We start from the raw sequence: 10,556 nt of genomic DNA on the forward strand, positions 1-10,556 counted from the left end.
CCCTCCGGGTCCGACTCCTTCCCCGCAACATGTCCAAAGAGGACCACGACGGTCGTCGCCAGGCGCACGCGGAAGTGTTGGAGCGATACTATGGGCACCAACAACACGTGTATTAAGTGGACGTTGCTGGCCCATACCACGGGGGTAGTATATGGCTGCAGTCGTACACAACACAGTTAACGGGATAACTTTCAAAGCATACAGCACAATACTCGCGGAGTGGTCGCTATCGCTCTGGCTCTCAGTATTCCCAAGTCGAAGCATATCATCGACTCGCGAGGAGCCTATCGTAACTATGGGCTGCGGTGGGCTCCCCTGTTTGCCCGGCGTATACTGAAATCTAGCTGCCGATACATAGACCCAACTCCGCATAACCAGATTGGGGCACCCGGTCACTAGGGACTCAAGGGAAACGAACAGGCCGATGAGACCGACCACGCACTCTCTCCTCGGGCTATCTCCCTGTCCTTGGAAGCCTACTCCCAATCAGACCATCTGGTCTTTACATTCAAAGACAGCACCGATTACTACAAGGAGGAGCACAGGTGTTACCCGGCCCCTTACAAGGGACTGGATCGCGCTGACGAGCGCCTCCTCATCAAAATTTCCACTGTAAAGAAGACAAAGAACAGAAAACGCTGCGGCATCGCCATCACCATCGCTGGTCTCCGGCGCCCATCTCGCTCGCGCTGAAGCTGTGCCCTGCGGCTGGTAATTTTATCCTGCTGTGCCCAAAGTACTGCCAGCGCTAGACGTTCCAACCAACCATTAAATCCACATTTCACTTGGTGGAGGTCAGTCTGAGGTTCCCTGTACCCATCTCGCCCTGGAACTTCGCAGCAGAACATTGACTACCCCAATGACGGAGCCGACTTCATTGCACCTGCCTCCGCCCGTCACCTGCACAGGTGCGCTTCTTCAACGGGACCCGGCTACCTTCAGTGGAAGCAGCGATGACGACGTCGACGATTGGCTGACCACTTACGAACGGGTCAGCCGTCACAATAACTGGGACGACAACCGTAAGCTCAACAATGTCATCGTTTACCTGAGCGACGTCGCTAATCTGTGGTATCGAAACCACGAGTCGGACTTTGCCACCTGGGCGAATTTCAAGACGAAATTTTCTGACGTCTTTGGCCGCCCCGCCGTCCGAAAACTCCGCGCGGAACAGCGTCTTCGATCACGACTACAGCTGCCCGGTGAAACGTTCACCAGTTATATTGCGGACATTGTTGATTTGTGTCGCCGCGTTGACCCGACCATGACCGAGGCCGTTAAGCTACGTCATGTCCTCACAGGAATTGTTGCCAGCGCTTTCAACATGCTTATCGCCAAAGGCCCCAATACGGTCAAAGAAATATACGACCTCTGTCAAAGCTACGACGAGCTCCGCAAGGAGCGTGCTTTGATTCGCCAGCCTCATGCATCACTCGCTGGATTAGCCGCGGAGAGGGAGTCATCTACCCTCTCTGAAGACATCAAGGCTTTTGTACGTCAGGAGGTCACGCGACAACTGTCCCTACAGCCATATGTTAAGGAGTCGTCAACAACTGGCCTTGTTCCGGAGCTTCGCCATGCAATCCAGCAGCATGTATCTGAAGTCCTCCCTAATCCTGTTCCTCAATCAGCTCCGGTCGCACCCTCAATGCCGTTACTCGCGCCCACAGTTTCATCATCCGGCGTTGCGCCACTGAGCTACGCTCCAGCATTCGCGCCGGCGCCTCCTCAAGTATTGCGTCGCACGTATGCCGAAGTCACTTCAAGTCCACCGCCTGAGCCAGCATATGCCTATGCTTCGCCCCCCATGCGGTCCGTATCAACAGCTTTTGCCCCCCCCCCCCTTGCGTCAGACACCATCTCCATGGCGCACTGCAGACAACAGGCCTATTTGCTACCACTGCGGCATCCCTGGACACACTACACGCTACTGCCGGCGCCGAATAAATATGGCCTTTGCTGCATGGCCTGCGCCACCTTATTTGGCCCCCCAGTTCCCAGTCCCATCGGGTCCTCCAACAGCACCCCCTGATCCTCCGGACTTCCTCCCTCGTCGTTCGCCATCACCACGTCGCCGCTCCATTTCGCCAATGCGCCGACGACCCGTTACCTAGCCGTAAAACTAAACGCCGCAGTTCGCGAGGCACTAACTGCGTATTCAAAAGAAATTCAAAGTCCTCGTCTTAATCCCGCGAATGTTATTCCTGTCATCGTTGAAGGTGTTCATACTCTTGCGCTCGTCGACACCGGTGACGCTGTATCAATTATCAGCCAAAAACTCTGCCGCTCCATCCGAAAGGTGACTACGCCTCTGGAGGGACTATCGCTGCGTACCGCATCCGCTCACAGTATACAGCCGACAGCTATCTGCACTGCTCGCGTCGTCATTGCTGCAGCCTTGTACATCATCGAATTCGTCGTTCTCCCCACATGTTCTCATGACGTCATTCTCGGCTGGGATTTCCTGTCCCAGCATCATCCCAGACGGCCATAGACGTCCGACGGTCGACCGACGGACGTCCGTTTTCGGACCTTCGGACATCCGACGGAAGTCCGGTTATGTTCGATATACGTACAGCGGACGTCCGTCGGACTATCGTTCGTGGATCCGGATCGCGTCCCACGGACGTCCGACGGACAGCCGGAGGCAGACATTCGGACGTTTCCCGGAACATGCTTGCAGGGCCCGCTATTGGTGTAAAAACTTGCCAATAACATTCGTGTAAAGCTCAGCAAGCATGCGCCATGGAAATTTCAGTCACATACTAGTGCTCAATGCCTTTGTCGTGAGAGTAAAGCAGACAATAGAATATGCAACAGGTTCAAGTTTCCTGTTGTCTGCTTTACTTTCACACACAAAGCACTGAACAGCAGTGTGCAATTAAAACTTCCATCAAAGAGGCACATATGCTAGCTGAGCTTTACACAAATGCACCATTCCTGAAAACATGCGAAGTGCATAGGCATACCAGCATGCGAGGTTGTAAAGCATTTTTTTTGCTTTATTGTAAACACTGCATGCATAAATAGTCTACACTAAAAAATATCGATGTTAAGGAATGGCATGGTAAAATGCAGGCCAACTGGAGTATTAAGAATCTACTTGAATAATTTTTTTTAATTATCCTTGGCCGTGACAGCTCTTCCCTTGTGGAGGAACAGGTATTTATTGAAACCTAATATTTCGGAATTAGCGAAGAGACGATCGAGTTCTCTGTGGGCGGCCTCCGCAGGCCGGGATTCCAGGAGCAGTTACTATCCTGTGCATTTGCTCGATCAGCTGTTGCTGGTCTTTCAGGCCTAAGATGGAAAGAGCAGGTTGGGCGCCTCCTGCAATAGAAGGGAAAATGAAATTCAAGTTATCTGTGCTGAACTTTGATTACACATCTCCAAGGGCAACTGCCAGTTTCTCTCAATTGCTTTTTCCAGATGGCACTGTACGCATGCATCTCCATTCAGAACTGTCACATACTATATCGAAAGGCCATATAACTGCAGCAAAACCTATGCCGAATAACAAAAGATACAAACGTAGTTTTACCAGAACCTGGCATTCAGTATTTTAATGTTTTTTTGTCGTCTCTTTGAACATGCCACTCTGACCAAACATGGCATGTTATGTTTGCTGCTATGCACCCTCAGCAATGCCCAAGACATGGAGTTCACATGCAGAGAAACTAAGCATAAAGGATGCTCTATATGAACATAAAGCACAGCCAGAGCATTGCAGAGTTACACAGGTACGCATTGGCGGCAGAAACCTGCATTTTGAGCGGTTTAACAGGCAGATTTCTAAAGTCATTGTTCCTGCTCTGAAAAGAAGTGATCAATAATAACATCACTTAAAATTGTTACCTTTTTTTCTGTAAACTGCACATTTCGCTGGTTTCCATGTACCCTCTACCGAAGACATTCCCTGGGCGTGTCAGGGGTATATCGACATCAACATCTAGGCTACAAGCGTCTAGAAAGCGTCTCCTTAGAGCAGCTGCGACGAAGTAACTTATCTGATAACATGCAAGCTGCTGTAGCAGAATAAAGATAGACATTTGACATGTGGCTAAAGCCCAATGTGGAAGCATAGCCCGCCGCAGTGATTGCGCAGTGTTCATGCTTCTACAAGAGTTAAAAGTAAAGTTATTTGTTTACCCACAGCTCTATATGTGACATTACAATAGCAAGGCTTATAGTTACACAAAACACAAAAAGCTGACAACCACAAGCTCCTGATGTATTACCGGCAGCATGCAGCATGGATGTTAGTTACTGAAATATGGTTGCATAATTCTGGCAACCAGCTGTGCATGTATGTCATGGATTTCTCAACTACGCACAACAGATTACAAAAAAATAATGGTCTTTATAAATGCAGCCAGCTGCTCACAAGAAACATTGTAGCTTTTTTTATGGGGAAGGTAGCGGGCGCCAAAGAAACTGCCCCTGTAAAGGCGCCTAATTTGCCCCTATGTAATATCGGGGACAAAAGTGTGTGGACTACACAAACTGCAATCAAAGCACATAACTTTCACATCGACCAGGAAACTCGGACCATACTTGTCGATGTGAAAGTTTTCTTTCATGTGTGCAAGAGAAATAAGGTCACAATTCGTTTACATCGCGATTCTAGTCCAAAGTCTCCAGACATACTGTCCAGAGACTTTCGCCCCCGCAGTATAAGCCACCACTTAGGTAAGAGATTAGTAAAAGAAGTGTATAAAAGACATTAGTGCTGTTGGACAGCCATAGCTATAAAAATGGTATTGACATTGGAGTATTGCCTTAAGGCAGGGCCTAGGGCATTACAAAAGCAAGAGTTAGTGTCCGCTGGTCCTCATTTGAACGAACAAAAAGAGGGGGGGGGAGGGAGAAATCTACCTCACTACATGTTTTGAGTTACACCAAGCCGCAGTTAGCATTAAAGATATCACACAGTTTTGTGGAAGATTTGGGAGCGCTTTGCTGCTTTCTTACAGGATTGGACAAAAGAGCTCACCATCTTCAGAAAGGCATGGTATATAGAAATGAAAATAGTGAATTTACTGCATCTGGCCACAACAACTTACACACGGAGAGGAAGATGATCTGAAAATTTTATACATGAATGTATGTATTTACAACAGGTGAAACAACGACCATGATCTATGCCGAAGAGGAAAGAGATCAAAATCTAGCTCAGAACGAGTTCTCCAGCCCGCGGGGCCGTTTCATTAACTTCGGGACTCCGCCCACATTTCTCATCCCCAATGACAACGAACTCACACATGACTGGCTAACAAACATTTTGGCATGTCTTTCCACTTTCATAAGGTTCTTCACCCTCTCCCTAATACAAGCAATGCAAAAGGGACAACAAATTCGTTTCACAACAAACGGAATTTAGAGAATGGACCTCGAAATGATTGGCTCACTAGGTCACATGCCAAACTCTCTCCCCTAGGAAATAAAAAAAGAAGAAAAAAAAATAGAACCCATCAAAACGGTGTCCCACATGCACAACTATTGCAAAAAGCTTGCACCCTTGGCGGCTCCTTTTACAGGGCAATTATTGCAATTATTGGCGTTCGAGTCAGCACCATTGCGGACCACATCAGAAGAGCCAACCCACATCCTCCCGCTCCGCATCATACCGTCACTGTTACACACTTGCCCTTTTTCAACGCCGCCATCTCCCACCATTGTTGACATCCAGGGTTGGAATCCTCAACGAGACCCCATTCAGCGCGCCTGCACTGAATAATGGTCACTTTTATGGGCTCCCCAACAAGGAAGAGGGCCTTACACCCTTCAACCTGACAGTGTTTTTTCTTTGAACGATAAGCAATTCTTCCAAAAGAGGTGCTCGTTTCAAAGCTGTGCTGCGTCCGGGTGATGGGTCCAGTCAGCGTACTAAGGACCCCTTAGTATGCTTAGTACTAAGGACCCCTTAGTTGTATGCTGTTCGTAAAGCTCCTTAAATAAAAATGAGCCCCCTACATGACACAGCAACGAGAACAAACTGCCTGTCCCCGCGTCTTCGAGTGCGACAGCAAAGTCCTAGGAAGAGGACTTTCCCTCTCTGCCTACGTTTCCGTTAAGCACTGTAGCTGCTGTAGCTGCCTCTCTGTGCTCGTCTCTCCGCCTCCTGTCCGAGGGCAAGTGGGAGACGGCCGCAGCTGAGCATTGAACAGGTGACCCAAAAAGAGCAGACTAATAATGGTGCCTAGCATACCCACCGATCCCTTACAGAAATCATTAAAGAAATGAAAGCAACACATCAGATAACGCTACAATGTTTCTAAGTGCAAAGTCGACAACTCCAAGTCATATAAATATATGTACCGTCTGTTGCAGAAGTTTGCAGCCCAACGCGCCGGGCGGAGGAGCAGTATCGCTTCCGAGAGGCGGCGCTGCGCCCGCCGGCCCTGCCTGGTGACGTAGCTATAAAGAGCGAGGAGGCTTGTTCTCTTCCCCTTATCCCGCGGTTGATATCGCACATCTTTGCTCTCAGCCGCGGTATGAGGGGAAGAGAACAAGCCTCCTCACTCTTTATAGCTGCGTCACCAGGCAGCGCCGACGGGCGCAACGCCGCCTGTCGGGAGCGATACTGCTCCTCCGCCCGGCGCGTTGGGCTACAAACTTCTGCAACAGACGGTACATCTCCGCATATTAACTAGACAGAAACAGTGCAGAGTAAACTAATAATTCAGTGTCTAGCAACACTATTAAAAGGGGATAAAGGCCACGGGGGGGCTACGATTATTAGTACCGTTTTGCCTTTATACTACAATAACATACTTGTTGCAAGCTTAAAATCAAAGATTCACACCTGTCCCACCCACAGCAATGGAACACACATCTGACTCAAGTCTGCAGAGAAAGAGCAAGCTAGACTATTACAGACGCACCATTGGTTGTTTTTCTGGCATTTCTGAGGGTGAAGAATCTGACTTGTCAGTAGCATGTATATGAATAAGAATCCTATGACAGTAAATGCATCAGATTTTCTGGAGTGGCTTTTCTTTGCTGACCACATATGAGGAGAGCTATAATTTATCCAACTTGGCCTAGGTTTATTCTATGAATAACAAAGCTATAGCAGGTACACAGTCGTCCACTCAGGCTGAACATGCGAGTGCGTGGCATGCACTTTTTGAGATGCCACTGCATCCATCGCAGCCGCACACCGTAGCGAAGAGGCAGACAGCGTGAAGTACCAGCCTCTAGTCCCTCTACCACCACTGGGGTCCCAAACTAGGGACCCCTTGTTTTTTTCAGAACAGGCCCCCTCAGTAACCTCCTGTATTTGTATCCGATGGACATGTTTTCCACCACCACCCACAATAGGCAGCTGCGCATCATAGCAGATGTGAAGCAATAGCTCCTGGTCCTTCTACGCATAATCCACTTTGCCTTGATGCATGCCTGCGCACCATAGTAAAGAGGCAGACGACATGACGCAGCAGCTCATGGTACCTTTACACATGAGCCCCCTCATTGTACTTCGATACGCACCATAGCAAATATACAGACTACGCCACACAGCAGCTCCTGGTCCCTCTATGCATAAGCCATTTTGCCTCAATACGCACCTGCGTACCTGAGCAAAGAGGCAGACGTGAAGCTGCAGCTCCTGGGCCCTCCATGCACAAGCCACTTAGCATCAATGCACGGCTGTGCACTGTAGTAAAGAGGCGAAGGACGTTAAGCAGCAGCTCCTGGTCCCTCTATACATCAGCCATTTTGCCTCGATGCGCATCTGCACACCGTAACAAACAGCCAGATGTGACAAAGAAGCTCCTGGTTTCTCTACACATAAACCACTTTGCCTCAATGTACGTCTGCACATCGGAGCAAAGAGGCAGATGACGTGAAGCTGGAGCGGCTGGTCCCTCTACGCACAAGCCACTTAGCCTAGATGCATGGCTGTGACGGATGCATTGCTATTTTGCAAACTGCATGCCACACATTCCCATTGAAGCTAAGAGTGGACGACCGTGTAAACGTAAAATACTAGTTATTTACTTCAATGGACAATGACAAAAAGTAACATGGTGGACAATGTAAAAAGAATTTGCTGCATAAAGTTTGTTGAAACCAGTTCTACATCCTATATGTAAACAAGCTAAAACCTTAATGTCGAAGGGATGTCCTGTGTGTTTAAAATCATCATGCTCAAACAACTTCAACACTGACAATCATGATTCAATATTAATAATATAGATAATGATACAATACTCACTTTTAGTCATACCAAAGAAATGAGAATGCAAAGGGATGTTGCTGTTTTTCCCCCGTGTATGACAGTTTTCCATGCTCAAAGTGCTGCTTCCTGTTGGCCTACGAAATTGGCTACAGCAAATGGCATCTGAAAATTTTTTGGAAGCCTCATGCTAGTCTTCAACGAGAAAAGCATTGCTATACAGAAGCAGAACACAAATACTTTTACAACACACTAAAAGCACCAACTGTGGTGCTGTTTTTAGGATGACTAGGTACAGGCTTTGCTGTAGCAAGCCAAATGTTAGCCTTCAATAAGGAAAGCATTCCCATACAGAAACAGAACACAAAAGCTTTTACAACACATTAAAAGCATCAATTGCACAAATGCTTGTAAGATGACCAGGTACAGGTTTCTGCTATAGCCCACATCATGTGACCAGCGGTTATCAGAAGCCTTGTATGTGAGCATGATGCCCTAGATTCAATTTATGGCTATCACTGTGTTAACAAGCATGGGTTTAAAGCTACTTTAATATGATAATCTAAGAACATGGTAAGAGCTTTCAGTGCGAGACATAAGCTCAGTATCATGCACTATAAGGTGCTGCATGGCTCTAGTGTAGCTTTGGCATTATCTCGCTGTCAATAATGCAGTGAAGTTCTGAGGGGACCTTTGAATATCTGTAAGGACAAAGCAACAACAATTTTGTTTTCATCTCACTTTTGCTCAGCTCGTGTTTTTTTTTTTTTTTTTGAGCCCGCGGCTTGCATGGCCTCCCAGTATGCCTGTTTTGCATAAAAGAAGGCATTGCAGGCACCAGAGCTCACGGCCCAACTGTATCGCGGTGGCGGTATGTCAAATTCGTGCCAGAACAGCGCAGAACAACGGGTCAAGAAAAAGACATGTGCTGACTTTTTTTTTTTCTCTCATCTCCTTGTCCGGTTGTCCTGCGCGGTTCGGTCCCACATGCATAACCAACATGCGCAAATGTGCTGGTTTGTCAAAGCTTAAGGAGAGTACTAAACCTTTAGTTATTTAGTAGCTACAGCCGTTCCTTCTAGAAACTGTAATTGCTGTAAAGCTCAAGAGAGAAAGATCAGCGGCTGTCCATTAAAAAAAAAAAAAAAGAACTCGCGACGTTTTCACAAGTGTAGGCATGTCGCACGATACGCTCGAGGAGTGCAAAGTTTTCTCGTATAGTTTTTACAACTCAGCACGTTGCGCATGGTTAACAAATTAATTCCTTTAAAGCTCGGGCAGGCACTCCTTTATCAGAGACAGAGAAGTTGCGCGGCTTACTGGCGCAGCGTCCAGTAATGCCGAGAAAGATGGCCCTCAGACTTGAGGCTGCACTTTAGTTAGTCGGCGCGGAGCCATCCTGTCAGTCTTGCCTAAAACACTCGACCGTTCGGCTGCTGTACAGAGCTGTTTCCTTACCCAAAAGCTCAGCACCATCGGTGCATCGAAAAGTTCCATTAAAGAAACAAAAGTTCGGTGAAATACTTACTTTGGAATCGGCGGGTGAACAAAGTGTGCCTGCCGCACCAAGCCACAGCAAAAACAATGCTAGCAGTGCATTACAGCCGTAGGTATTTGTAACTGCGCAGAAAATGCAGAACACGGAAACGTGAAGCCATTTTCCATGACTAAACTAACTAAACTTCAACTTGTCAGGTGGATTGGATTGGCTCATTTCAGATTTTTTTTAGAATAGGTTCGGTTTCGTTCTTTTTGAGCTTGCTGCTTGCTGCGTCTATTCAGCCACTGATTAAAATTTCACCGAAGCATCATTATAGAAAAATGTTTAATGGTCATTTATCTTTCAATCAAAAAATTTGGATTGAAGAATTCAACGATGAAACTTGCGGAAAATAAAAAAAAACTGTTTAATGGAAACGCCTTCTATCGCGTCGATTCGCTCTGGCATCATATAATGCAGACTTGACGGCATTACTGATTTATACGTAGTTCAGACGAGCACGACTACAAACTATATCATAGCTGTGTAAAAGGAAATCCAGTGGCGGACGTACGGCGGCTGTCCACTGGTTGAACGGATTCGACCATCCGCTTTCGTACGTACGCCGGAATTCCGGCGGACGTCCGAAATCGGCCGCCGAGTTGCGGCCGAGTTCGGTTGTCCGTCGGACGTCAGTGGCCGTCTGGGATGCTATCATTGACTGCGCCAGTCCTCAAGTAGAGCTCATTGAATCGAGTGATGCACCGTCTGATGCCCTGCTCCATGAGCCGTGTCCTCGTTTTGCGACCAAACTCCTCGTAGCTCATGACACAACCATCCCACCCGTTAGCGCTGTTCTGGTTCCCCTCACTGCCTCTTTTACCACCACCGCGACAG

At 47.7% G+C, this 10,556-nt stretch overlaps 1 long non-coding RNA gene across 1 annotated transcript; it reads right to left on the bottom strand.

Moving 5' to 3' along the window:
- Nucleotides 1-3,036: 3,036 nt before the first annotated feature.
- Nucleotides 3,037-9,827, bottom strand: LOC146194075 (uncharacterized). Its single transcript, XR_014706506.1, has 3 exons — nucleotides 9,708-9,827; nucleotides 8,219-8,344; nucleotides 3,037-3,330 (listed from the first exon to the last, which is right to left on the bottom strand). It is a non-coding gene; the product is annotated as an uncharacterized LOC146194075 (long non-coding RNA).
- Nucleotides 9,828-10,556: the final 729 nt, after the last annotated feature.

Source organism: Amblyomma maculatum, chromosome 4 (genome assembly GCF_055883805.1).
Source record: "Amblyomma maculatum isolate TAMU_Amacu chromosome 4, ASM5588380v1, whole genome shotgun sequence".
NCBI classification, from domain to species: domain Eukaryota; kingdom Metazoa; phylum Arthropoda; class Arachnida; order Ixodida; family Ixodidae; genus Amblyomma; species Amblyomma maculatum.